Source organism: Nannospalax galili, unplaced genomic scaffold (genome assembly GCF_000622305.1).
Source record: "Nannospalax galili isolate Female #2095 unplaced genomic scaffold, S.galili_v1.0 scaffold155, whole genome shotgun sequence".
Lineage (NCBI taxonomy): Eukaryota > Metazoa > Chordata > Mammalia > Rodentia > Spalacidae > Nannospalax > Nannospalax galili.
Window position 1 is genome coordinate 116611 of NW_008339923.1, and position 26531 is coordinate 143141.

Genomic DNA, 26531 nt, shown 5'->3' on the forward strand with positions numbered 1-26531 from the left:
GAACTCACTATGTAGACCAGGCTGGCCTTGAACTCACAGAGATCTGCCTGCCTCTGCCTCGTGAGTGCTGGGATTAAAGGCGCTCGCCACCACGCCCAGCTGAAGATCTCGCTAGGCAACTAGAAAAGATTCAACAGCTCAGTTACTTTTCAAAAGCTTTTATTTATTTATTTATTTATTTATTTATTTATTTATTTTGAGACATGTTCTTACTATCTAGCCCTGGCTCATCTGGAAATTACTATATGAACCAGGCTGTCCTTGAACTCACAGAGATTCACCTGTATCTGCCCAGGATTAAAGTGCTAGGATTAAAGGCATAGTCCACCATTTTTTATTTATTTTTTCAAAACAACTACCACAAATCCAATGGGTCAATTCTGCATCCATAATGTCAAACTATTTTGATTTCTTCTAAATTTTCTTCAAAACAGTGATGGTGCTGAAGAATGAGAACATCGGGGCAATACAAGATGTTCAGGAATCGATGCCCCCAAGTCCTCAGACTACAGAGAACCACGGGGCTGAGTTTTTCCATGTGAGCCTGAGAGTGCTAGAGATTCTGCAGAAGTGTCTTGAGACACCTTGCCAGGTAGAGGGTAGAGACGAACCCTCCATCCAGATTCGGCCACCGCCTTCCAGCTCTGCTCTCTTCCGCCCGGCAAGATCCAGTGCATTACTTCAAGAAGTCTTACAGATCTCTCACTTCAGCCTCATATTCTCCATCATCTTAGACTAGTTGCAGCTTTAGACAAAAAAGCAGGAGGCCAAAGATTTTGGTGTTTTCTCTCCAGTTCATGGGTATTAAAATGTATGCTTTAAGGGTCATCTCAGGAACTTTTTGAGAAGACTAATGATTGACTAAGAACTTCCCTTAAAAAATAAAATAGAGCAAAATCAGATGTAGGGTGTGTGATGTCAGCTCTGTGAGATTTAGGCATAACGGAAGCTTGCAATACAGGTAGTATCTACAAGGGTATGGTGCCTGATAGGAACCATAAGGCAAGAACTTTTAATTGTATTTGTCTAATAAGTCAAGGCCCTTTGAATTGTACTTGTTTCTACAATTAAAAAGATAACACCCTTTGAAAAAGACTTTAAAGGTCTTACCCTTGAATTATATTTGTCTCCTTTAATTGATTGGTTTCAATCTCATTATAATTAATGGATATGGAAACAAATTATTGAGAAGACAAGAAATTTAAAAGGGTTAACAAACTTAAAATGATCAAATCTAGGCTTGGGAGATAGCTCAGTCAAGAAAGTGCTTGCCACACAACCATGAGGTCCTGAGTTGGATCATTAGAACCTGTGTAAAAAAGCTGGATATGGTGCATCTCCTAGCACAGTGGAGGCAGAGACAGGTAGATGCCATTGGCCCACCACTAGCCAGCCAGTTTAGCCTAACTGGTAAGTTCTAAGCCAGCCAACAAAAGACCCTGTCTTAAAAAACAAGGCAAATGGCTCCTGCGAAATGACACCTAAAGTTGACCTCTGACCTCCAGATGCATAGAAACACAAGTACCTGCACATACATGCACCTACAGGAACACACACTCACAAACACACATGCACATCTTAAAAATGACCAAATTCTAAAATATTATTGGCTATGAATTTAACATTATATGATATATAATTTTTTTGGTCTTTTTGAGACAGGGTTAAATATGTTTATATAATATATAAACTATTTTAATGAGCCTTCTTGAAGAAAAATGTGTAGCATTTGATAGTTCCTTGTACCTATAAACTATGGCTGAATCAGGTAAGGGTTTTCCTCCATTTGTTCTTACAAAAATAATTTCCAATCCTTAAACAATATAATAATACCAGAGGTTTTGTTCCTCTTGAAGTGTCAAAGGAAATCTCCATCTATCATCGATAGACTTGAGTTAGCAGAATGATGTTCTCTTCTCAGATCTCTTGCCATTTGACCTGCCCTAGGCATGGAATTCAATCACTTCTAGGAACACACATCACTAGATGCCTAAGAAGTAGCCCCAGCAAGCAGCCCCTACACCACAGGACATGGGAGATGGTTTCCTTTAAGGAACGATTAACTTCAACAGTTGCATGAAATCCCAGGAGACAACACAGGTGGTCCTTGATCATGCAAATAAAAGCTATTTTCTCAGCCTATTCCCCAAATAATAAACCTTTTCATGTAAAGACATAATCTTAAAAGGGTTCAATTTGGTATACATTGTCTTTCTGGCTCTTTTTCAAAAAAATATGCCAGAATTTAATATGGCTGGGCCCATCTCCTGAACAATCTTAGACTAGAAGCTACTCTTCTTTTGTTGGGTGACAGAACCCCTAATACTAGCATCTGATGTGTTTAATATTTAGGAGTTCCATTTAAAAATTAAAAGGGGGGCTAGAGAGATGGCTCAGCAGTTAAGAGTACTGGCTACTCTTGCAGAGGACCTGGATTGGATTTCTCACACTTACATGGCAGCTAACGACCATCAATAACTCCAATTCGAGGGAATCCGATGCCTTCTTCTGACCACCGCGGGTATTACATGACTCAGATGCACTTACACATGTGTAGGCAATACACTAATATTATTAATACACAAAAGTTAAAAATAATAATAAAATATTTTTTAAAATAGAGAGGTTCCAGTCACAGTCATTCTCAGATTTTACAGACATTTTCCAAAGAAATATTTTGCAAAATGACAATAGCTCATGTCTTGCTTTTTTGTTGTTGTTGCTACCTTTCTATTTAGTGTGTGTGTGTGTGTGTGTGTGTGTGTGCGCGCGCGTGTGCGTGTGCATGTGTGTGTGTGTGTGAGTAGGAGGACAACTTGAGAAAGTTGTAGGTTCTAGTCCTGACCTTCTACCATGCGGGTTCCTGGGATCGAAATCAGGTCATCAAGCTTTGCAATAGATGCTTTTATCTGCTGAGTCATTTTGCTGGCTCACGTCTCCTTCTGTATAATGATATAATTCTTTGTAGAAGAATACAAATAGCACAAGGGCTAGCTCACACATAGTGAACACCAGATTCATGGGCATGCAGATTGCTTCTCCAGAGATAGGACTTGTCTCTGTTTTGACAGCCTTCTGCCCTCTAACAGTCTGGGTCCCTGGTAATCACTTCCGATGACCTGTAGGCCTGGTGTGTAATGGTCTTGTCACAGATTTAGCTATAGACAATGAAGTTGGGAAGAATGTTTTCCCAATAGACCAATTTCCTAGGCCTTGCTGTGTGAAGCCAAGAAGAAAATGTCACATCAAATTCATGTGCAGACATAATCAAATAATGCTGAATGTAGCCCCTGGGACTATAACTAATTTATAAGTATCTGGAACATTTCCATTAAACCTGAATCTGTTATTGAGTTTATAATAAGAATCCATATCACAAGCTCTAAAGAATTCTTTAAAAGTCTCAGATTTTAAGATACTAAACGGGTTTGTGTTATTTCAATTATTGTTAAAATTATCCAAACACATATTTTCAATATACTCTTTCTAAAAGTGCACAGTATAACTTTCAGGATAACAACACAGAAAACATTTATCTAATTTTTATTTCATAAACTTCACAAATATGTTTATTAAGTTAATAAAATTAAAATATGTCCATAGCATATATTAAAGTGGAAGTAAAGTTCTAGGAACTAATGAATTCATTTCACACCTCATATAGTACTAGCTGCATAAATTAAAACACCTGAGAAATTAGAAAGGTAAAACTTAGGTTTCTGTTTCTTCTCTAGGTAACAATGGGTTTGTTCAGGAATAAAATGATTAAGCTCTTCACTGATCTAGGCAGCTTCAATTTAGCAAAAATTCAGAGGAATCCTAAAGAAGAAAACATTTATAGTTACGATGTTGAAGAAAATAAACTTGTTCTTAAAACTGGGTGAATAGAAATAATTGGTTCCCAAGATGTAAAAGATACAGTCTATAGCCAGAACGGTGGTGCATGCTTTTAATTCCAGCATTCAGAAGGCAGAGGCAGGTGGATCTCTGTGTGTTCAAGGCCAGCCTCATCTACTGAGCAAGCCAGACCAGCTGGGGCTACAGGGAGACCCTTATCAAATACACACACACACACACACACACACACACACACACACACACACAGCCTACTTTGGTTACTTACCAGTTCCCATTTCGTCATAGAACCAAAATTAGCTGTACCTTTTAAGCCCTCCCCTCTTATCCAAAGCCTCAGGTGCCCCTAAGGAAGCCCACTCTCCTCTCAGCTTTTGGGGTGGGCTTCATGAAGACAAGGTAACTCCAAATGTCCTGCCATTAATTTTCAGTTTACAATAGGAAAGAGATTTATATTACATGGTACCTAAAGAGTCTTTTATGAGACTTTTTGGAAAATTCTTGATTCCTTTGAAACAACGTCTCCTTCCTTTGTATGGATGTTACACTGCTTTGTGTGGATAAAAAGCTGCAGTATCTAGAACATCTTATCAGACCACAGACATAGACATCATAAGGGGACCATTGTGCATGCAAGAAACTCCTGACGGGTATAAATGAAGCCAATATCATAGGAATCCCAACCAATACCAGAGAGTCAAATATCTCACTAAGTTAATTAAAACCTTTAAAAAATTTATTTGCATTGTTTCCATTACTTACAACTTGAAAGAATGATCTCAGATACAAAGACTTAAGGCAAAGCCAACTTTCCCAAAATTACTAAAATATGCACCATTAAAGTAAACGTCTTGTTAGACTACTGATATCAAAGAGCACATATTAAAATGAACTATTTTTTCATATCAAGGCATATCTCCTGACAAAAATCTTAATATGATCACTGTCATTTACTGGCCAGAAATTGCTTGTCAAATCAGTTATCACCAAGAAACAAGGACTACTTTATTAATTAAACATAAACATACTGAGTACCTACAATGTTCCCAATACACTTTTGATCAATGTAGATATAATAATTAACAAAATGGACAGGAATCTTTGTTCTTCTTCAGCTTATATTCTGGAGGGGAGATGATATGAAATATTTGTAAAATATAGTTTGCCAGATGGTGTTAAGTGTTGAGAGGTAAAATCACACAGGCATAAGGATAGAGAATTTAAGGATGAAAAAGAAGAGGTAATTTGAGTCAGGGAATGCCTTATTTCTCATGAACATGTGAGCAAAACCTGCAACAAGTTAGGGGGCACATGAAGGAGGTAGTTATGGGGGTGGAGGGGTGGCACGGGTACAGGAAGAAGCAGCTAGAACCGAGTGTGTAAAGTGTCCTCCCAGATGCGGATATGGATGCCTTCCTGCTCCGTCAAAGCCTAGTCATTCTCAGGAACGCAGGGAACATGTTCTATAATGGAAGAAAGACCAAATGCTAAATGGAATGTAGGCTAAATACCAGTTCAGAGCAGCTCCAGTGGGGAGCAGAAACGTGCATGTTTCTAGAAAGCTCTGGTTAAAGGTGTATTTTGAAAATAGAGCCAGGAAGGAAACACTGAGGGATGGGCCGTCAGGTATTAGAGAAATGCATGATCAAAGATGGCACAAAGGTTTGCGGCCCAAGCAGCTGGAAGGATCCCGGCTAACATTAACTGTGAGGAATGTCACAGCAGAGCAAATTTCTTTAGGTAGTCAGAATTTAGTTCTAGACTTGCTAGATTGGGGCTGCATATTAGATATCCAAATGAGATGTCAAGAAATCTGTTAAGAGACTAGGAGTCAGAAATCTAGGGTTCAGAGAAGAGCTCAAGATCGAAGCTGTAAATTTAAAAATTGTCACTGCCAAAATTTAAAATAAAAATGATCTGAAAATTAAAAGTAAGTAATAAAAATAGGAGAAGCTGGGAATAGAGTTTAGTAGTACAGCATGTGCAAAGGCCCTGGACTAAATCCCTAACAACAAAGGAAAAACGAATAAATAAGAGATCTAAGGACTGAGCTTCATTGAGGAAGACTAGATATATTTTTTTTGAAGTAAATGGTTCAGAAAAGCTCCTTAAACAGACTGGATCCCTATTTCTAACCATCTCAATGAATCTGTGAAACCAACATGGTCTGTAAAATTTAATGAGAGTTTGATATTTTTGTTTTGTTTTGTTTTGGTCTTTTTGAGACAGGGTCTCCCTATAGCACCAGCTGTCCTGGAACCCACTATGTAGACCAGGCTGGCCTTGAACTCACAGAGATTTGCCTGCCTATATCTCCCAAGTGCTAGGATTGAAAGGCGTGCACCCCCACGCTGAGAGTTTCATATTTTAAATAGATACTTTAGCTTCAAGTAACAGGAAGTTTATATTAAAGCTAGAAAGAAGTGACTGTTAATCTCATATATCAAAAGGCAGACCCAGGGCCAGGACACAAGACTCCCTTCCCCTTCACTCCAAGTCTCATATCCTGCTCTCTGTCCCACATTGACCTAGGCTTCAGGAAACTACTGAATTGGGCAGAGCTACTCCTGTCCTCTCACAGTCAAAAATAGATCATAGACCTCCTCTTGCAGCTCCACTTGTGTAGGAACAGAAAGACGCTGGAGAGATTTATTCCAGTGACTGTGGCATAGTTGACAGCATGCTCTAGAAGGAGGTGATTCATAAGTGATGGTCAACAATGCCTTCGAGATCATTAAATATAGAATACATTTTGAAGTACTTTCTAATTGCCTTTCTTGCTTCTATTATTAGCCTCCCTACAGCAAAATGCTCAAAGATATTATCAAATTCCTCCAAACCCTTTTCTCTTACTTTCCTCCCCTATGGTCCACTTTCCACTTGGTGAACTTTAAATCAATTGCTTTGTGAGCCTACTGCAACATTAGCATCTTTATTTTGCTATACCCCAACTCATGCACACGCATGTACGCACGCATGCACACACGTATGAATGCACACATGCATGCTTGTGCTCAGGCATATTTCCTGGATCCCATAAAGAAATCCTTCTTAGAAAGCTCCAATAGGATATTTCTTAATACTTTATGGCCAGATTTAGAACCTATGCTATGGGATCTCACCACAAACCAAACCAAAGCCAATGAGCTAGGATGATCATCACTAAACTCTAAAAGTCACCTTTTTCTTTGAGCTGATGTTCAGGAAAATTGGAACTGAGTTATGTCTTATTTATTTTTTCTATTGCTATGATGAAATACTCTTACAAAAGCAACTTAAGTCAGAAAGGGGTTTATTTTAGTGCATAGTACAAGGGTGCAGTCCACCATGGTGGCGAGCACCTAGCATCAAGAGCTTGAGGCAGCTGATGGATCACATTACACCTGCAGTCAGGAAGAACGGAGTTATGGGTACTCCTGCTCAGCTACCTTCCTCCTTTTTATACAGAGAAGAACCCAAGCCCAGGAAACCCTATTACCCATGTTAGGCTGGGTCATTTCATCTCAATTAACCTAATCAAGATAATCCCACACAAGCAGGGCCAGAGGCTGATATAATGAAACTAATCCCTACAGGTATGCCTATAGGCTTGAATCTTAGATTATTCAAGACTCTGTTAATTGACAATCAACAATAACCATCATAGGCTGTCTGGAAGAAAGAAAGAATTGGGTACTGGTTATGTAGCCAGGGATGTCTGAGATGATCATGGGTAGGGGAAAGAGCTCTACTTAGAGCAAAAGAGCAATTATAGAAAGACTGAAATACAGTTACAAACATTATACAGCCACGTAGTTTACTCTAACAGTTCTTAGCTTATGAAAACAAAATAATAGAAAGAATGATTGGAATTTTTCTTTTTTTTGTCTTTTTTGAGACAGGGTTTCCCTGTAGTCCCAGCTGTCCTGAACTCACTATGTAGACCAGGCTGGCCTTGAACTCACAGCAATCCGCCTGCCTCTGCCTCCCGAGTGCTGGGATTAAAGGCATGCACCACGACATGCAGCTGATTGGAATTTTTAAGTGACTTTTAATACTAATTATTTTTTATTTCTACTTTTTTCCTTGTTACTGAATATTTGAAAATCTTTCACATTATATTTTGATCATATGTAGATGTCCTCCCCTATCTCCATAGCCCTCACTACTCCCTGCCCAATTTTATGTACTCTATTATATTTTATGTAATATATGTCATTACATAATTTTATGTTGCCAAATGCCCTTCAGTATGGATCCATCTCCTGGAGCCTGGTTAACCTACCAAGAGTCATACCCTTAAAAGACACAGACTCTCTTCTTCCCAACAGCCCATCACTTTCCAGTAGTTCCTCGGGTAGGGATGGAATTTTTTACCCTCTTTCCCACATCTGTGCTGGGATTTTGTCTGACTTGAGGTAATGTGGGACTTGTACATGCTGCCACCATTGCTGTGAGTTCATATGAGCACTGACCAGCTATCTGGAAAACTCTGCTTCCTTGTGGTTATCCACCATCTCAGGCTCTGACAATCTTTCTACCACTATTCTACAATGATCCCTGAGCCTTTGGAGGCAAAATTTTGATATAGGTGTCCAATCCATGGATAATTACTTTGTAGTCTCATTATCTGCACATTGATCAGTTGTGGTTCTGTGTTAATCACCGTCTGCTGCATAAGGAAGCTTCTTAGGTGAGAGGTAAGAGATACATTAACATATGAGTGTAACAGTAAATGATCAGGAGCCACTTTAATAGTACATTTATTTAGCAGAATAATAGTATTAGGCTCTCACTACAGCCTGTCCTGTCTGACCACATTTTCCTAAGCTTCATATCAGTGTTAAATATGGGCTCCATCCTACGAAAAAGACCTTAAGTGCAATTAGAAAGTTACTGGTTACTCTCATAATATTCCTGCTACTATTGTACCAGAGGTTGTGTCTTGCAAGGCCAGTTGTTGAAGCACACGGGATTCACAGCAGGGTAAGATTCATTACATTTTTTGTTCTGGTAGCAATTATAGAACCTTTTAGCACTATGAAAGCTTTGAAGTTGGTACCAGCTTGGTTTCTCTATATTCTTTTTTTTTTTTTTTTTTCCTTTATCTCATATACGCAGTGTCTTCAGCAATAGAGTCTTACCATGAAGTTCTGATGGGTAACCAAGAATAGGAGCAATGGCCAGTATCGTTTGGGAACTTACAGAATCCTGCATCAACAGTTTCAAAAGAGGGAGTCCATCCCTGGCATTGGCCTTTTCCTTTGCTAGCCTTTGGTGTCTAGTAGGGGCAACACCCCCCATTAGGCAACTCCTTTTAACCTCTTTTTATAATGTAAATGTGCATACTTTAAGAAGCTTCTATAGTGGGTCCAATTCAGGGGTAATTACTTTGCCGCCTCATTACATGTTGGTCAGCTATGGTTCTCTGTTTTAATCACCATCTGCTGCATAAGGAAGACTTCCATATGGCTTTTTCTAACAGCCTTTGTCATTACTTACCCCTCCCCATTCTCTCTCTTCTGTCCTACCCTTACATTCCCCACCCCAATTAACACTTCCTACTCTTTTAGTCCCCTTTCCTCCTTTAATGATTGCATTCTACTTCCTCTCCCATGAAGTCCCCCTCCCTGCTTGGCCAGTTGTTTCCTAATCTCTGAATTTTTCAATTGAAATATGCATATCTAAGACTTCAAAGCCACTATCCACCTATGAGAGAGAATATGTCACATTTGTCTTTCTGGGTCTGGGTTCCCTCATTCGGGATGATTGTTTCCAACTCCACCCATTTACCTATGAATTTCATAATTTCAGGTTTTTTTAGCAGCCAAATAATAATAATCCATTGTGTAAATGTACCATATTTTCATTACCCATTCATCAGTTGATGGACATCTAGTTTGTATCCAACTCTTGGCTTTTGTGAAAAGGACAGCAATGAACATGGATGAACAATACCTCTGTAGTAGTATATAGAATTTTCTGGGGATATGCCCAAGAGCAGTACGGCTAGGTCATAAGGTAGATCAATTTCTAGCTTTTGGAGGAATCTCCACACTGATTTCCATAGTGACTGCACCAGTTTGCACTCTACCAGCCATGGATACAGTTCACCTTTCCCCAAATTCTCCTCAGCTTTTGTCCTTGTTTGTTTTTTTGGGTCGTAGCCATTCTCAGTGGGGTAAGATGAAACACCAAAATGGTTTTAATTTGCATTTCCCTGATGACTAATGATGTGGAACACTATTTTAAGTATTTCTGAACCACTTGCATTTCATCTATTGAGGATTCCCCCTGTTCAGTTCCTTGCTCCATTTTTCATTGGGTATTTTTATGTTAACTTTTGAGTTCTCTATATATTCTAGATATTAATCCTCTGTCAGAGTTATGGCTGATAAAGATTTTTTCTTACTCTGTAATTGCCTCTTCACACCAATGATGATGTCCTTTGCCATACAGAAACTTTTTAGTTCCATGAGGTCTCATCTGTCAATTTTTGGACTTAGTAACTGTGCTATAGGAGTCCTTTTCAGAAAGTCCTTGCCTGTGCCTATAAGTTCTAATGTAGTCCCTACTTTCCCCTCTATCTGATTCAGGGTATCAAGTCTTATGTTAAGATCCTTGATCCATTTGCATGCTGAGAGATAGGGATCTACTTTCTTTCTTCCACAAGTGGCTATCCAATTAGGTCAGCACCATTTGTTGAACATGTCTTTTCTTCAGTATGTATTTGTGACTCCATTGTCTTAAATCAGGTGACTATAAATTTGTGAACTTAAATCTGGGTCCTCAGTTCTATTCCATGGATCAATGTGATTTCATGCTGCTTTTTTTTTTTTTTTAACCAAAGCTCTACAATAACTTGAGATCAGAGATGTTAATGTCTCCATCTCCAGCAGTTCTTTCATTGTTCAGGCTTATTTATCTGACCTAATTATTCTTCAGAAAACCATAAATATCACTGTTGTATTTGGGGAAGTTTAGTATTTAATGTCAACCATTTGAGGGCGTAAGCTGGTTAGTAACAGAGACTAAGGATGGAGAGGAGAGATGGCAGGAAAGAGGAGAGGGGTCATTGAGATGAATTGTCCTTCAGGGGAGTACTTTACTACAGATTTATTAATGCTGCATACAGCTCAGTGAAATTGTGGAGAGAGGGGAGAGGGAGAGAGGGAAGGAGAAAGAGAGAGAGACAGAGAGAGAGAGAATTTCAGTTCCATCAAAGTGGGGTCCCCAGTTTTCATTTTTCTTGTAACTTTATTATTATTGAATTTGGTTTTTTATAACTTCACATATGTATATAATGCATTCTGATTATTCTCACCTCTGCCTTCTCTTATGCCCCTTCAACCTACATTAAGTTCCTTCCTCCCTACAAGTCCGCAGTGCCAGATGTAGGATACGTCCCTATGAACAGTTAGTCAGGAAGGAGCTATTGCTGCTGCTCTTGGTTGACCATGAGAATTAGATGCTAAGACTCTATTGTCAAAGACACCATAAGCCTTAGCATAGAGAAATCAGGCTGGAGCTGAACTCAAAGTTTCTTCCCTGCTAGCTACAATACATAGTACAAGAAAATATTATGTAGGCTGTTTGGGGAGAAAACTCATCAGTGATTTTGCCCAGCTGTGGACCTTGCATGCTATAATACCCACCTGCCAGGCAAAATGTGCTCGCTGGTAAAATAGTGGCATAGCCATTATGGCTTAACAGCTATTCTCTGATTAGATTGGAGCCCCTCTCCACAGGAGGAAATTTATGCTGGTATTGTAAACCTGGTGAAAAACCCATGGGTGGGAAGGTCATAGGTCCCAGGGGCAACTTACTACTAAATGAACAGGCTGTCAAACTGCCTTTTGAATATTTACATTTATTCCCAAGGATTAGTGTTTCCTCTCAGCCTTGATCAAAGAAGCTTCTTTTTGCAGCAGTGAACAGCAAAGAATGCAGAGATTCTTGGCTGCTCAAGGTGTTGACAAGTGACTGCTCAGTGCTCAGCATAAAATAGGACATCTATATCACCCACTCTAAGGCTCAGAGTGTATCGTATAGGGGGCTTGGAAAGAATGTAAGAGCTGAATGGTAGCGCCGGGTACTGGGAAACGCTGTCTTCTGGGCATGAAAGCCATTGCAATCATGAATCCACAGCAGCTAAGATTGCCTGCTCTGGGTCTGCACAAGCCAAAGCCTGGCAATAGCCAGTCACTTGGGGGGGGGGGAGTGGCTAATGGGGACTCCTCCTCCCTGGAGAACTACTGGCCATTGATTGATCTTGGGGGAAGATAGTCATTTATTCAGTTATGAACTCACTGCTGAGCTCACCATTCTCTAATTGATAGTTCCACACTCCTGCTTACACAGGGGGCCCTGTTGAACTCAGTGGTTCACAAAACAAAGAAACAAACAAAACAAAAAGATATGAACCTTGAACATGAGTTCCCACTCTTAATGGTTTCCAAGGGAGGGGGGAAGGTCCCACATCAAGAGACAATAGGTTTAGTTAATAGGTAGCTTATAGTTTGTACCTACAGTCAGGTTGACCTTGACTCCTGGTGGCAGGAGAAAGGGATTCAGTCCTTTATGACTGTACTGTCAGCTCCTGCTGAGAGGGTAAAGATGCTGCATGGGTGTGACCAGCCCTGTGAGGCAGCGGTACCTGGAGGTTCTGCAATAACAGTTGGTATAGTATTTTAACTATTCTACTGCTGATGTCTGGTAAAAGTGAAACCAAGTTTCATCTGGCAGTAATCTAACAGGTTCAGATTAAATTTAGTCAGCTTAAGTTTATATGCGAAAACAGCAACCATTTGAATTTTATAACTGAATTTAATGGAGCTGTTTTTGAAGTGAGAATACACACGGTACCAGATCAATGGTTGGTTAGGTAAAAGCTGGTGATGTCAGTCCCAAAGGAAACTTGCCATTTATCATATGTCTACTTTTTTCTCTTTAAGTGAGAAAACTCTAAAATGATGCTTATAAAAACCATAAGTCACTCTTCCTGGTCTCTTCTATTCTCATGAGCCATGAATTCTAGGTCCTATAGAAGCTGACCTTTACTTCATTTGCCTCTAATTGGGTCTCTGTTACTTTCATTGCCTTTGAGAACAACATCCCATGTTAGTCACATGCAGGGCTATCATTTGATAAGAAAACTTTTCTCTCAGACAGAAATCATGTCTCTAAAAATACATGTAGAAATTTATTGTCTATTATGTCTCTGGTAAATGGTGACTAAACATAATTCCTCCAGCCATTTATAATTGATAACCCTAACCTAAAACACATCATGACTATTGATTTCCTGTTAGGAAAGGTTAATAGTATGTCTGTTTTTATGTGCTTCTGATTTACATGTGACACTTATTTCTCTTTTTTTTTCTACTAATGTTGCTTTTGTTAATAAAAAGTCATTTAGTAAATGAGATTGTCATTATTTATGCCAGTGATTGGGTTTCTGTATTAACAAGTCTATCAGGTAATATGCCAGAGTTCTGTCTCTTAGAGAAAAATACCTCTTACTCATTTTACCTAATAGCTGAAGCATTCATCTCTCCTCACTTCTCTAAGATAATTCAAATTAATTGTCAGACTGTACCAAGTAGAAGTAATTAAAATGTTTTCAAGGCAAAAAAAAAAAAAAGATGAATGAATTGATTCTTCATGAACTAATCACCTGAAGCTTTTCTTTCATATTTAAAATAGTCTTCTCAAGGTCAGAGCAAGGATCATTTATATGAGTTTTTATATCATTTTTCCGTAGATGGAAAGATCTGAAGGAAAGAAGGAAGAAGGAAGGATGGAAGGAAGGAAGGAAGGAAGGAATGAAGGAAGGAAGGGAGGGAGGGAGGGAGGTTGGGAGAGAGGGAGGGAGGGCTGGAGGGAGGGAGGGCAGGGACTAGAGGAGAAGAAGTGGGTAAGCTGGAGCAACAGCAGGGTGTGAATGTAATCAAAGCATATTGTATACAAGTGTAAGTGAACAAAAGTTTCCAGAAAAACTACATCTTAAAACTGAACTCTCTACAAAGGCTGATCAACTGATTAGAACGTCAGTGATTATAGAGAGTTCAGACTCTTGCAGAGCCAAAGCGTAATTATCATTTATTCTGGGCCATCTTTAGCCCCCTAACTAGCTACTCCTTGTCCATCTCTGTTTCAGACTTAAAATCCTGTGACTAACCGATAAAAACCTTTTGGAATGTATTAACTTAGCAGACCACCAGCTTCTACCAACCAAAAGACTGAGAGTTATTAGATAATATCTGAGATTTCATGTGCTGTAACCGCCTACCTAATATTTCCACCAATGTATTTGAAAAATGACTTGATTATGACATTATTTCTGTAATATAAAAAAACTTCATGAAAGTGCTAACCACGTTGGAACATGGAATTTGGGGCAACCTGGGTAACCTGAATCTGTGTTCCCAGGCCATCGTCACTCATATTTGGCTCCAGAATAAGCTATCAGTTATCCCCTTTGAGGTGAGAGTTGTGCTTTTAACATATCATATTGTTATTTTTTTAAAAAATCAGTTAAATAAAAAAAAATTTAGTTGCTAAATAAAACAGGTATAACAACAACAATAAAAAAGAGTTGAAACAAGATTCAGAGAGAACCTTTTGCCACCTGATAAATAACATATGGAACACTGATGAGGAAAACACTAATTAAAATTCCCAAATAAAGCACAGCTTGCCATCTTTCCTGAACCTTCCTGACTGCACACAGATCACATAGTATTGAACACCCAATAATGGATGAGTCATGATTAGAACTCAAGATGGTTAAATATGGAAAGGGCCACTTTCAGCATCCTTTTATCAATCATGTATTTTGACATAATGATTCACTTTCTATTTATGAAGAAATAATTTATCATTATTTATAGCACAAAAGTACAGGCACCCCTGCCCCAGATCTCCAAACTTAAAGACAATGTAACTAAACTACAATTTTGAGATAGTGTTTTGATGATAAGATCACAACGTGAATAATACAAGTGTCCAAAGCCCAGCAGGTATCCAAAGCAAGGCCTCAGTTAATTGTGATAAGACTTCCACCTTTACACTAGAAGATTACACAGAAAAGTTGCATATTCCTCCACAACAGTTCCAAGCAGACTGCTTGTCACCTTGTAGCCAGGCAATTCTCCACACCACCATCAGTTCTTCTGTGTCTCATCCCTATGGCTGTTGGCTACAATTGCAGCTATTACCTTGAGTGCAACCCATTTGGGTGTGAAGGAGTCAATGCAAACTTTCCTAGGCATAAAGAAGGCAAGAACGAATAGTTCACTCCCTCACCAGTCCCAGTTCACGGAAAGGAGAGGCTGGGGAAATGACTTCAGCGAAATGTACCAATTAGAAGTCAGTGGCATTCAAGTGTGAAGTGAGAAGAAGTCACGTTAGATCCAGCTCAGCAGCAAAGAGCTTGCTTAGCGTACATAACACTCCAGGGTCCAGTTCCCAGAATCCCCCCAAACAAACAATAAGAAACTATATATGAAAACAACTTTCTGTTTTACCTAGCATGTCTTACCAGAGCATGGTGGCTCTGGTTTGTAATCTTAGTACTCAGGATGCTGAGGTAGCAGGATCACAGCAAGTTTAATGCCCTCCTGGGCTACACAGTGAACTCCAAGTCAACTTGGGTTACACAGTGAGATCCCATCTCAAAAATACATCCTAAAAGTTAATAAAATAAAATAGCCTGTATTGCCCTCGGCCCAGTGGAAAATTAAATATGTTTCTGAAATTTTTCCTAATTGTAATGCCTTTATCCTTACAGTTGCCTATTTTCCTTAGCTCCTTCCCCTCTAGTCTTCCATCTGCTCCAGGATAAAGCAATGGCTCTTGGTCCTTCTGCCAAGCTGCCAGCATAACTCAAGCTTCCTTCCTCTCCAGAATGGGACCATCTGTTTCCTCATCACTATGCACTGTCCTTGCTGTGTTTCTTCCTCATCTTTCTCTAGATCATCCTTCAGCCATTTCCTGAAGAAGGTTTGGGAAGCACGGTAGATAAACTTTCTGAGTCTTTGACTTGCCAGTATATTGCTATCCTTTATAAGCACTTTACTGAAACATTGGCTAAGTACCAAAGTCTAGGTTAAAGTCATTTTCTTTCAGACCCACGACCTTGTTAGAAATCATTTGTTCTCTTCCACTAGGATTGTTTGGGATATATTCTTTTCTTTCAATGGTACTTAAAATTTTAATTGCATTCAATCTCTTTATCTAAGAATTGCAAGCTGAGATGGAAAACTAACTTTAAAAAAATTTAGAGGCTTCTAATCTCTCCAATATTGTGTTGTAAAGAGTTTAGCTTCTATTGAACACAGCACGTCACCACAGAAACTTATCTATCATGTCACTTTCTGACACCAAGAAAAGGGCAAGGACGGCAGGAGGAGGAGAAGAAAGGACAGGACGGAAGAAGAACAAAGCAAGGCAGCTACAGGCTGCACTCTCAAAATTTATGTGTTCTGGGTGGAGCTATTGTTGACCTATCCATTATCCAAAAGCAGGGTGTTTTGTAAAACAACCATCAACCACGCATATACCACTTTGTGAATTATAAAATTCTGTGTTGTAACTACTTCATAACATGCTATTAGCTCATGCAATCCACACAACAACCCAATGAGAAAGATGTTGCTATTAACTTTATTTTGAATAGTAAAAGACTGAGAAACAGGTGAGTTACATTATTCAGCAGAACTTACACCTATGAATGGCTGATTCAGTATTTTCCCCAAGAGGTCTTGCTCAGGGGACCACGAGCACCATTGTCTCTCAAGAGCAAAATATATCAGGGTTTTAAAAGCATCACCTTACACAATAAGCATTTTAATATTACACACAAATAAGCCCTACGTGAAAATGTAGTGTGGTATGTAGGTTCCCTTCTTGCTCAACTATGTTCATCCTAAAATGTTAAGTTCTTCATCTGCGTGGTATGCATTCGGAGCCCTCAACAAGTGTTAGATTACTGTTGCTGCAGTCACAGCTCTTCATTCCAAGTATAATGAATGTCTGAGAAGAAAGCTCACCACTTATTTTATTATATGTTGAGATATCTACCAATGCAAACCGTAACTCTCACCTCAAAGGGAATGAATGAATTAGCTTATTCTGAAGCCAAATATGAGTGATCATTGCCCAGAAATACAGATTTGCCCCAAATCCCAAATCCCCCATGTTCCAATGGAGCAATAGCTTGATGAGATGTTTATAATAACAGAACAAAGAAATCATAAATCAAGGTACTCTGCAAATGCATTGGTGGAAGCATTAGGTAGTTAGGATGTAGCAAAGCTCAGAAAACTCTGTTATAGGCCTCAGACATTATCTGACAGTATTCTTAACCCTTTGGTTGGTTAGAAACTACTGCTCTGTTTGTACAGTCCAAAGAATTTACCTAATGGTCACAAAGATGTTAGGTCAGACACAGAAGATGACAAAAAATGACTACAGGGACTAAAGACACCCTAAGATAATTTGGCTCTGGAATCACAACATTCAAAACTCTGCACAATTATTGAAGTTCTAATCAGTTGATCACCCTTGCAGACCAGTTGATGCAAAAGATTCACACTGTCCTACTTTGCCTCTACTGCTGTGATAAAACACTGACCAAAACCAACATGGGAAGGAAAGGGTTGATTTGGTTTACAAGCTACAATCCTTCATCAATGGATGCCAAAGCAGGAACACAAGGCAAGAACTGGGAGGCAGGAACTGAAGCAGAGACCAGGAAGGAGCACTGCTGACTGGCTTGTTCCCAGGCTCACATTCAGAAACATCTCTTATACAGCTCAGGCCCACCAGCTTGAGGATAGGACTGCCTGCATAGACAGGCCCTTAAGAAAATGCCTCACAGACATGGCCTTAGATCAATAAGCTGGAGGAAATTCCTCAACTGAGGTTCCCCCTACCAATGTGTGTCACATTGACAACGAAGCTAAGATACACACACATACACAAAATAAAATAAATAAAATAAAATAAAATAGAAAGGTGTACTCTGCCTTTAAATGTAAATGGCTTAACTAGAAGTTTTCCCAGCAACTAATTTTTTCAAAGTTGAAAATACCAAGGGATGCTTCCTAGAATCAAGTCTCTATACTCCAAGTCATGAAAATAAATTTAACTTCTCAAAGAATGAGATTTGTTAAATTGATCACTGGGGATGAAATACTGCAAAGAGAATACTAAGCAATTTTTAAAGATTCCCCCTAAATGCAGATCTCTAATTATAATTATTGAGCGAATTCTTTCCTTCTCTTGTCCATAGTAACAACCACATCTTTTAAAAAGTCTTCCAAATCCTTGCTGATCAAATAGGAATATTCAGCATTTCTTTTTAAAAATACATTACCAGAAGGGGTTTCCATCCTTCTAAGCACAATTAAGTACTGCAAAACTCTTTGGATGAATAGCTTTCTCTACATCTTTAATTAAGAAGATGTATCAGATATACCAAAGCAGCTTGCCTTCAAATTCCCAACTTTTCTAAGCTTGACCTTGCTTTAAAGTGTCTAAAGAATCTAAATCTGCTATAACTGAAGCATTCTGATTTTTGGTTTTCCTCACTTAATCAACATAAAGCTAATCACACAGACCAAATTACAGACCTGGATTAGGGGCTTGTCACATGCTAGCAACATTCAACAGTCATTTTCCACTAGGCCATCCTACACTGGTGTGCTGTGCTCTCTGTCTGTTGAAATCCCAGTATGTGAGTGAAGGGAATCAAAGCCATGAGGACCTGTTCATGTTTAGACAACATGGTCCCCACGTGAGCCATGGTGGTTAATACTAGACATCTGGAAGAAGACAAGTCAGCACAAAATGACTGGCACCAGAGGTCCCAGGACCCCAAAAGTAAACAGCGATATAATCTATTATATAACCACTTTTGGCAAGAAACCACCTTTATGTGATTTCCTGTTTAAAAAAAAAAAGTCACATGTGCTCTTGTCTAGTGTCTGCCGGCCCAGCTTCCCGTGTGCCTTCACCCAAGAGAAAATAAAGTATGCCTCATTTGCCAGCAGCTTCATGAATCTTCTTTAATCCCCTGGCTCCTTGAAACCCTCTGATCCTGGCCCCAAACTCAGCCTCCACAGGGAGCATTCCCTATAAGTCCAGCAAGACCAAAGAATGATTCATAGAGGCATTCAGGTCTTTCCCCAATGAGCCTCCTGTTCCACAATGTGAAATATAAAAAGGATAAAAGAAAACATCCTTAATGGTTTCTCCTCAATGATACATTCATAGAAAAAAATTAATACTCCATGCTACTATATGTTCCATGTGCTAGATAATGAACATATATATACATGCATAGCTAGTGCTTTAAAATGTTCTTTTTATTTAGGACTAAAGTCAATGGGATATGGATCCTTAAGAGAGCAGCACAGGCCAGCGCCCTTGGTACTTACACAAAGACACCTAATTACCTTTTGGAATCTATTATCTGACATTTTATACAACAGAGTCATAGAGAATTCTACCTGCTGCCTGGGCTTAATCTTTGTATTCCCTGACCTTCTTTGTAGCTGGGCATGTCAAATCTAAGCCTAAGCCAATTAAATGTGAGTAAAAATGTGGTATGAGGCTATGAGAAGTCTTAATGTAAGCTGATGAGGCAGAGGCACATTATTTGTCCTGTGTTTCCTGATCCTCAGGGTACACATACAACCACAGAGATAACCTAGAAGATGGAGGTCAGCAGCCAGAATGGTAGAACATAGCCCCAAGCCTGAGTCTCTGAAGGGTATAAGACACTAACTGTCCTAATCTGTTTCTCCATTGCTGTCACAAAACACTCTGACCAATACCAACTTGGGGAAGAAAGGGTTTATTTATCTTACATCTCCCAGGTCCCAGTTCATCCAGGAGCCCAAGGTAAGAACTCAGGGAAGGAACCTGGAGGCAGGAGCTGGAGCACAGGCCATGGAGGAATGCTGCCTACTGGCTTGCTCCCCTGGCCCCTGCTCAGCCTGCTTTCTTATGTAACACAGGCCCACCTGCCCAGGAGTGGCACCACCTACAGTGGGCTGGGCCCTCCCAAATCACACAACAATCAAGAAGATGCCTCACAGACATGGCCACAGGCCAGTTCAATAGAGGCAGTTCCTCAACTGAGGCTCCCTCAACCCAGGTATGTCAAGTTGACACTAAAGCTATCCAGCACACTAACTATACTAACACTAAACTGTTTCTATGAGAGAGATGTAAATGTCTCTCTTGTTTCAGTTGTGTTATTTGGGAATTCATCTCTTCTGTAGATCTGATATAGTCACCCCACCATGTTGATCCCTAGCAACCTCAGCAATAAATTGATGGGTAGCAGTAGAACTAAAAAAATTCATTATCAACTTCAGAATAAATGTCATATTTGGACATTGAGAGGTAAGTAGAAAGGAAAACAAAAATAATGGCAGCAAAACCATGAATGATTTCTAAGAATCATTCTTGTTTTCTCACAAAATAGCCACATTTTTAACTCACTTATTCTTGGGGCAGCTTTCCTAATCTCTAAGCAGTGTGCCTTACTCCATCCATTTACTGTTGCCAGCAGATGAGTCAAAAGATTCTTTTCCTTCACTTTCCAGGTACCTAGAATACAAAAGTATTACTATTTATAACACGGCCATTTCTTGACAGGCTTAAATTTCTGCCTTTCAAGCTATATTATTTCATGTCTAATTAGCTAACCATAGATCTTTTTTAATTACTAAAATCTTATGAAGCACTAGTGAGATTTGAGTGAAATGGATGATTAATCTAATTTTATGACTACTTTCTTGCTCATTTCAGGTTTCAGATGTCTAGAAGTTTGAGACATGAATTTTTAGAACGCAATGTGACACTTTTACTGTCTTTTTTAAAATGTTAGTACAATTACAATTCAGCATTGTCCTCGTTTCAAACTACTGAGCTATGCTATAGATTCACTCAAGTTACAACATTCAGTACTGGGTCCTTGACTTGTTTTTCTGGTTGTATTATGGTTCATTATCTGTGGCTTAACTTATTTATTGAATATCTTTCTAGAGTTGATTTTATCTTCCTGATTTGTCCTCTCTGGAAGTTGGACCTCTTTATGATCTTAGTGATTGGATAGCATTCTCCCTATGGCTAGGATGGTATTATACCTAGCCTGCCTCTACCATTGTGGCCTCTGGGATCAGAACGAAAGTATCAACAACTACTAACACTGTGCACTTTATAGACCAGACCTTTACATAACTATCTTACCAAACCGTTAAGCTTATCCTATGCAAAAATAAAATGTTTTCAGAAGATAATATCACGGCCTCTGGGCTATTAGGAACTTGCCCCAGCCTATATTTGGTTAAGTAGCAGATGTGGAAATGTTCCCAGATCAGGATGAACCTAAAGATTGAAGCTAATGTGGCTAAATATTTATGAGTATAAATCTGAAAGAAACTGGGTGATACATCGTGATACATAAGATCTCTCTTACCTGGTTTGCTCTCTGTGCTCTGCTGGTTCCTGTAAGTCCCTTGGATTAATCTTTGGTGAACTACTTTCATATGCATGTTAGAATTCACCTCATCCTCTCAGACTTGGAGCCAACATTTGAGTTTCTATTTATATTAGCCCAGCTTAGATAGCATATTCCTATCCCTGTGTAAAGCTGTTAGAGCGGGTCTTTGGTATAATAACAATGGGAAGCCGAGAGAGAGAGAGAGAGAGAGAGAAGAGAGAGAGTGAGAATCTGAGAAAAGCAAAGATCCTTCACATGAGTATGAGTACCAGGTCCTAATGCTTTTTACCTAGTCAAAAGTAGTACATTATTAAAACCTATAGTCTTCATACAGATCCCAATCTTATCTTTATACCCACATCCCAAATGACACCCTCCCATAGACTTCCCCCACCCCCACTGGAGCCCATATACTGTCATCCCTGTTACTGTCCACTGTATTATCAGTGCCCCCAACCATTTACTCAGTACTAGTCCATCCACTGAATCTAGTCAGTCTATCTAGAGTCCCTTGTTTGAGGAAATCAGCTGTTCCTCATCTAGCAGCAATCAGTTGCCAACATTCCTTTAGGTAAGATTGGGGTCTGCTGTTTCCAGTTCTATGCTGGGTTACTGTCTGGGAGTCTCTTGGGCCACCCTGGCCAATAACTCATAGGAAGGTATCTCCTGTCTGGCCTTGTTTCTTGTTATGTAGACTTTAGTTATACACATGGACTCATAAAGAATTATATTTATCACTTTAATCTTTGGTTGTACATTCCCTTTGGGTGTCCAAGAACATACAGTTGGCCCAGATTAACCAATTTATTTTTACTCTCAAGGCCATTTGAGGATCCGTTCCTCAGGGGTCACATGGGATAAGCCCATCACAGTATCACCTGGTTTCCTTAGCTTTCCCATGTAAGGGTAATTTTTGCACAAATGGCTGTTGAGCTCAGCATGTCTATAGGGAGAACACAAGCAGGTCTTGCTCAGCTGCCATCTATCTTGCTCTACCTTCAAAAATTCTTAAAGACTAAGTAAGAGCTAGAATCCTTGTGTCCTTAGACATAAACTGAGTCAGTACCCTGTAAGATCTTATTAAACTTGGGGTAGGGATTTGATCTCATCAGGGCTAAGCAGAAATTTTAAAATAACAAATGGTCATCATATATTTTTAATGTTTTATTTATTATTTATATATTTTTGTGCATATGAATGTGTTGCCTGCATGTCTGTAAGTGCACCAGTGTCATGCAATGCCCACAGAGGTCAGAAGAAGGGGTCAAATTCCCCTGAAACTGGAGTTAGAGTTGTTAGCCACCATGTGAGTACTGGGAATTGAACCTGGATCTTCTGCAAGAGCAGCCAGTGCTCTTAACCCCCGAACCATCTCTCAAGCCCCTCATTTTACTTTTAATAGCATCTGCTATGAGACAAACAAAATCTTTTAGTTATAGTATTCAGATTCTATTTCATTGAGGCTTTGTAACATGACTTGAGTAGGAAAAGCCAGATAAAACTAAATATAAGATGTACCTCATTTTATTTTGAGGTAACATCCCAATAAATTATAGATAGAAATGATCAATTGAAAAAAAGCATTTAATATACATAACCTAGGGAATGCCATACCCCAGAAAGACTGTGCTAGAGATACCAGCTACTTCTCTTCATCAGTGCCTGGCTGAGTGGGAGGTGGTGTTTCCTGCCACTGCTCATCATCAGCAGAGAGTGTCATGCCACATGCTAATGGGAAAGCAATAATATTTGAAAGTATGGTTTCCACTGAATGCATATCATTTGTGTCCCACTACAAAGTTGAAAAATCTTACATAAAAACCAACGAAGTCAGCCACTGCCTATCATTGAAAAGAGCAATAGAGTGAAGAGGAAGAAATTATTAAAAACATAATGAAAGGAGTTTACAAAATAAATGATAAAAAAGCTAACTATATTTGACTGCCTCAAACAATGGTAAACGGAATTAAATGTGCATGTATGTACACACATTCCTAGACATATAGTAAATTGATGAGGATAGAAACAGAAAATCTTAGCGACTCATGGATCTGTAGGAGAGAACAGTACACTAAAGATATCTTTTTTTTTTTTTTTGGTACTTTTGAGACAGGGTCTCCATGTAGCCTCAGTTGGCCTAGAACTCACTATGTTGACCAGGCTGGCCTTGAACTCACAGAGATTTGCCTGCCTTTGCATCCCAAGTGCTGGGATTAAAGGTGTACACAACCATGCCTGGTTTAAAGACATCATTTTGAAGATGCTAGAAGACAGCATCAAAAAGGACTGAAACAAGCAAAATTTCATCTGACATTTCTGATTTTCAACAAAATCATTTTTAAAACAAGGTAAAAAAAACTACATAGGCTCTTTCCCTGAGACTTCCTAGTACCCCACCATCTTAGCTCTCAGACATCCCTTGGTCACAAGGATCCTATCCTGTCCCAGATCATCCCATACCTCATCTTGTCAGAGTGGGTCAATCCCCACAACCTCAATTCTCAGCTCAGCCTGGGTCTCTGGCAGCCTCCTAGGTTCCAGACTTTTGGTTTGGAGCTCAATCCCTGAGACCTCCTGTATGCCACCATCTGAGCTCTGTTCACCCCAGACCTGCAAACCCACCCAAACCTACCAGCCAACCTACTTGGGGAGCAGCACCATCCCACCCTTCTGATCCAGGACCCTGTGAAGTTAATCGTGAAATCGCAGTTCAAAAGTTGAATCTAACTCTAGCTGAACTGAGACCACATCTTTCACCCAAATTGGACATTAAGAAAAAGAGGCCCTAAAATGGAGAACCAATTCGCTACTCAGCTGGGTCATAACCTTATGACTTGGAGAAACAACAAGCAAGATTAAAAGCAAACATTCAGGAAAGCCTGAGAGGGTGGGTTCAGACCTCCATCATGATCTCAGCAGACCTCCAGAGTGCCGAATTCTGGCCTCCCTCTGGCCTCTCTCTGACAGAGGGGCTGAGAATGGAGGGGGACTGCCTGAGAGCACCACCCCTCCATCCTGTCTCCACGTGACGGTGAGCTTCCCCTAATTGCGCCATATCCATCCCCCAACTTGATATTTCCTGAGGCTCCTCCCAAGGCCGCAAAGGCAGGCCTGGCTTTGGCAGGCTAAGGCTGAGATCCTAGCACACAACCTGAGAGAGTCGACTGCCTGAGCATGCCCAGATCCTGCCTTCACATGGTGAAGGAAGCCTGAGTTTATATGACTGGTGTTGGGCCTTCGGGACCCTCATACTTGCCGCATAGAGAAAAATAAGGCCTAACGTAACTTCCTGAGCCTGACTAAAGTTTAGTGACCTGTCTCTGGCCGGTCACTTCCTCGTGGAGGTGACTCAGCAGGGCCCAATTTTAGACTGCCTCTGCCCAGTAACAGCTGGCATGGTAAATTCCCAGTGGCTGGCCCACAGTCATCTCCCCAGATGACACATTCTTATACCCACCCCCCTTTCCACACCCCTTTTGCTTAAAGTATATAAGTTGATGCCTGTTGCAATAAAGTGAGTTCCTGCCTCGACAAGACTCCCAACTCGGTGTGGTTTTTGAGTTGCCAACACTCACCATCCCGCTCAGCCCCCAAGAGAGGAACCCAGGCTGGTCCTGGCCTCTCCCCCTGTGCCGTACCTGTCATAGCTCCCAACAGACTGGAACACAAATTGGGTTTCTGTGGGTACTCCTGAATAGCTGATCTGAAGACATCAGTTCCCTGCAAGTTGAACTTGAGAGAACCTGAACCCTGTACCAACCAGCTTTACATAACCAATAAAGAAAGGATCTAGGCACCCTGATAATACAATTAGAAGTAGACTTCAATTTAATTCTCATATCAGAATCATAAACAACAAAAGAAATTCACACACCAAAATCACAACAAAAGAATGATAAAATGGAAAGCCAAAACACTATGTCCCCACCAAAGCAAACCAATCCTGCGGAAGAGTTCTACAAGGAGAACCCCCTAGAGATAACCCAGGACACGGAATTTAAAGAACAATCATAAACATGTTCAAGGAATTCAACAAATTTAAAGAATACACAAACAAACAAATCAAAGAGCTAAAAGAAGATAAGGATAAACTACTGAATGAATTCACAAAAGAGATAGAAATGTAGAAGAAAACTCAGGCAGAAATGAAGAAGGAAGTGCAAAATTCAATAGGCCAACTTGAAACAACAGGGGAAAGCCTCACCACTAGAATTAATGAAATGGAAAACAGAATATCAACACTGGAGGATAAAGTTGAAGAATTGGACCACTCAAGAAAAGATTATAGAAAAAATTTAAAAACAAAGGAATGGAATATGCAAGAGATGTGGGACACTATGAAAAGACCAAATCTACAGATCATAGGAATAGAGGAAGGAGAAGAATTTCAGGTTAATGGAGTTGACGAGATGTTAAAGAGGATTATAGAAGAGAATTTCCCAAAATTAAGGAAAGACATCCCCATACAAACACAGGAAGCACATAAAACACCAAATAGGATCAGAAAAGAAACTCCCCACGACATGTCATAGTAAAAACATTAAATACATAGAACAAAGAGAAAATACTGAAAGTAGCAAAAGAAATACAAGACACATACAAAGGAAAGCCCATCAGAATTACAGCTGACATATCAATGCAAACTATGAAAGCCAGAAGAGTCTGGACCAAGGTATTTCCATTTCTACATGACAATAGATGTCAGCCCAGAATACTTTACCCAGCAAAAATGTGTATTATAGTTGAGGGGGAAAGAAAAATCTTCCATGATATGAAAAGCCTGAAAGAACATATGTCCACAAGATCAGCCCTTCAAAGAATACTTGAAACAATACAAAGAGCAGAGAGAGAAACTATACCCCAAAAGCAACAAAAGAAAATAAATAAAAGTATAATCTAGGAAACACAAAATTAGACAGAGAACACAAACAACAATCAAAATTACAGCAACCAATACACATCTTTCAATAATAACCTTAAATATCAATGGACTGAAATCCCCAGTCAAAAGACACAGCTTAACCGAATGGATTAAGAAACAAAATCCATCTCTTTGCTGTCTTCAAGAAACCCATCTCACCCTCAAGGACAGGTACTACCTTAAGGTAAAAGGATGGAAAAGAATAGTCCAAGCAAATGGCACTAAGAAAAAAGCAAGGGTTGCAATTCTAATATCTGA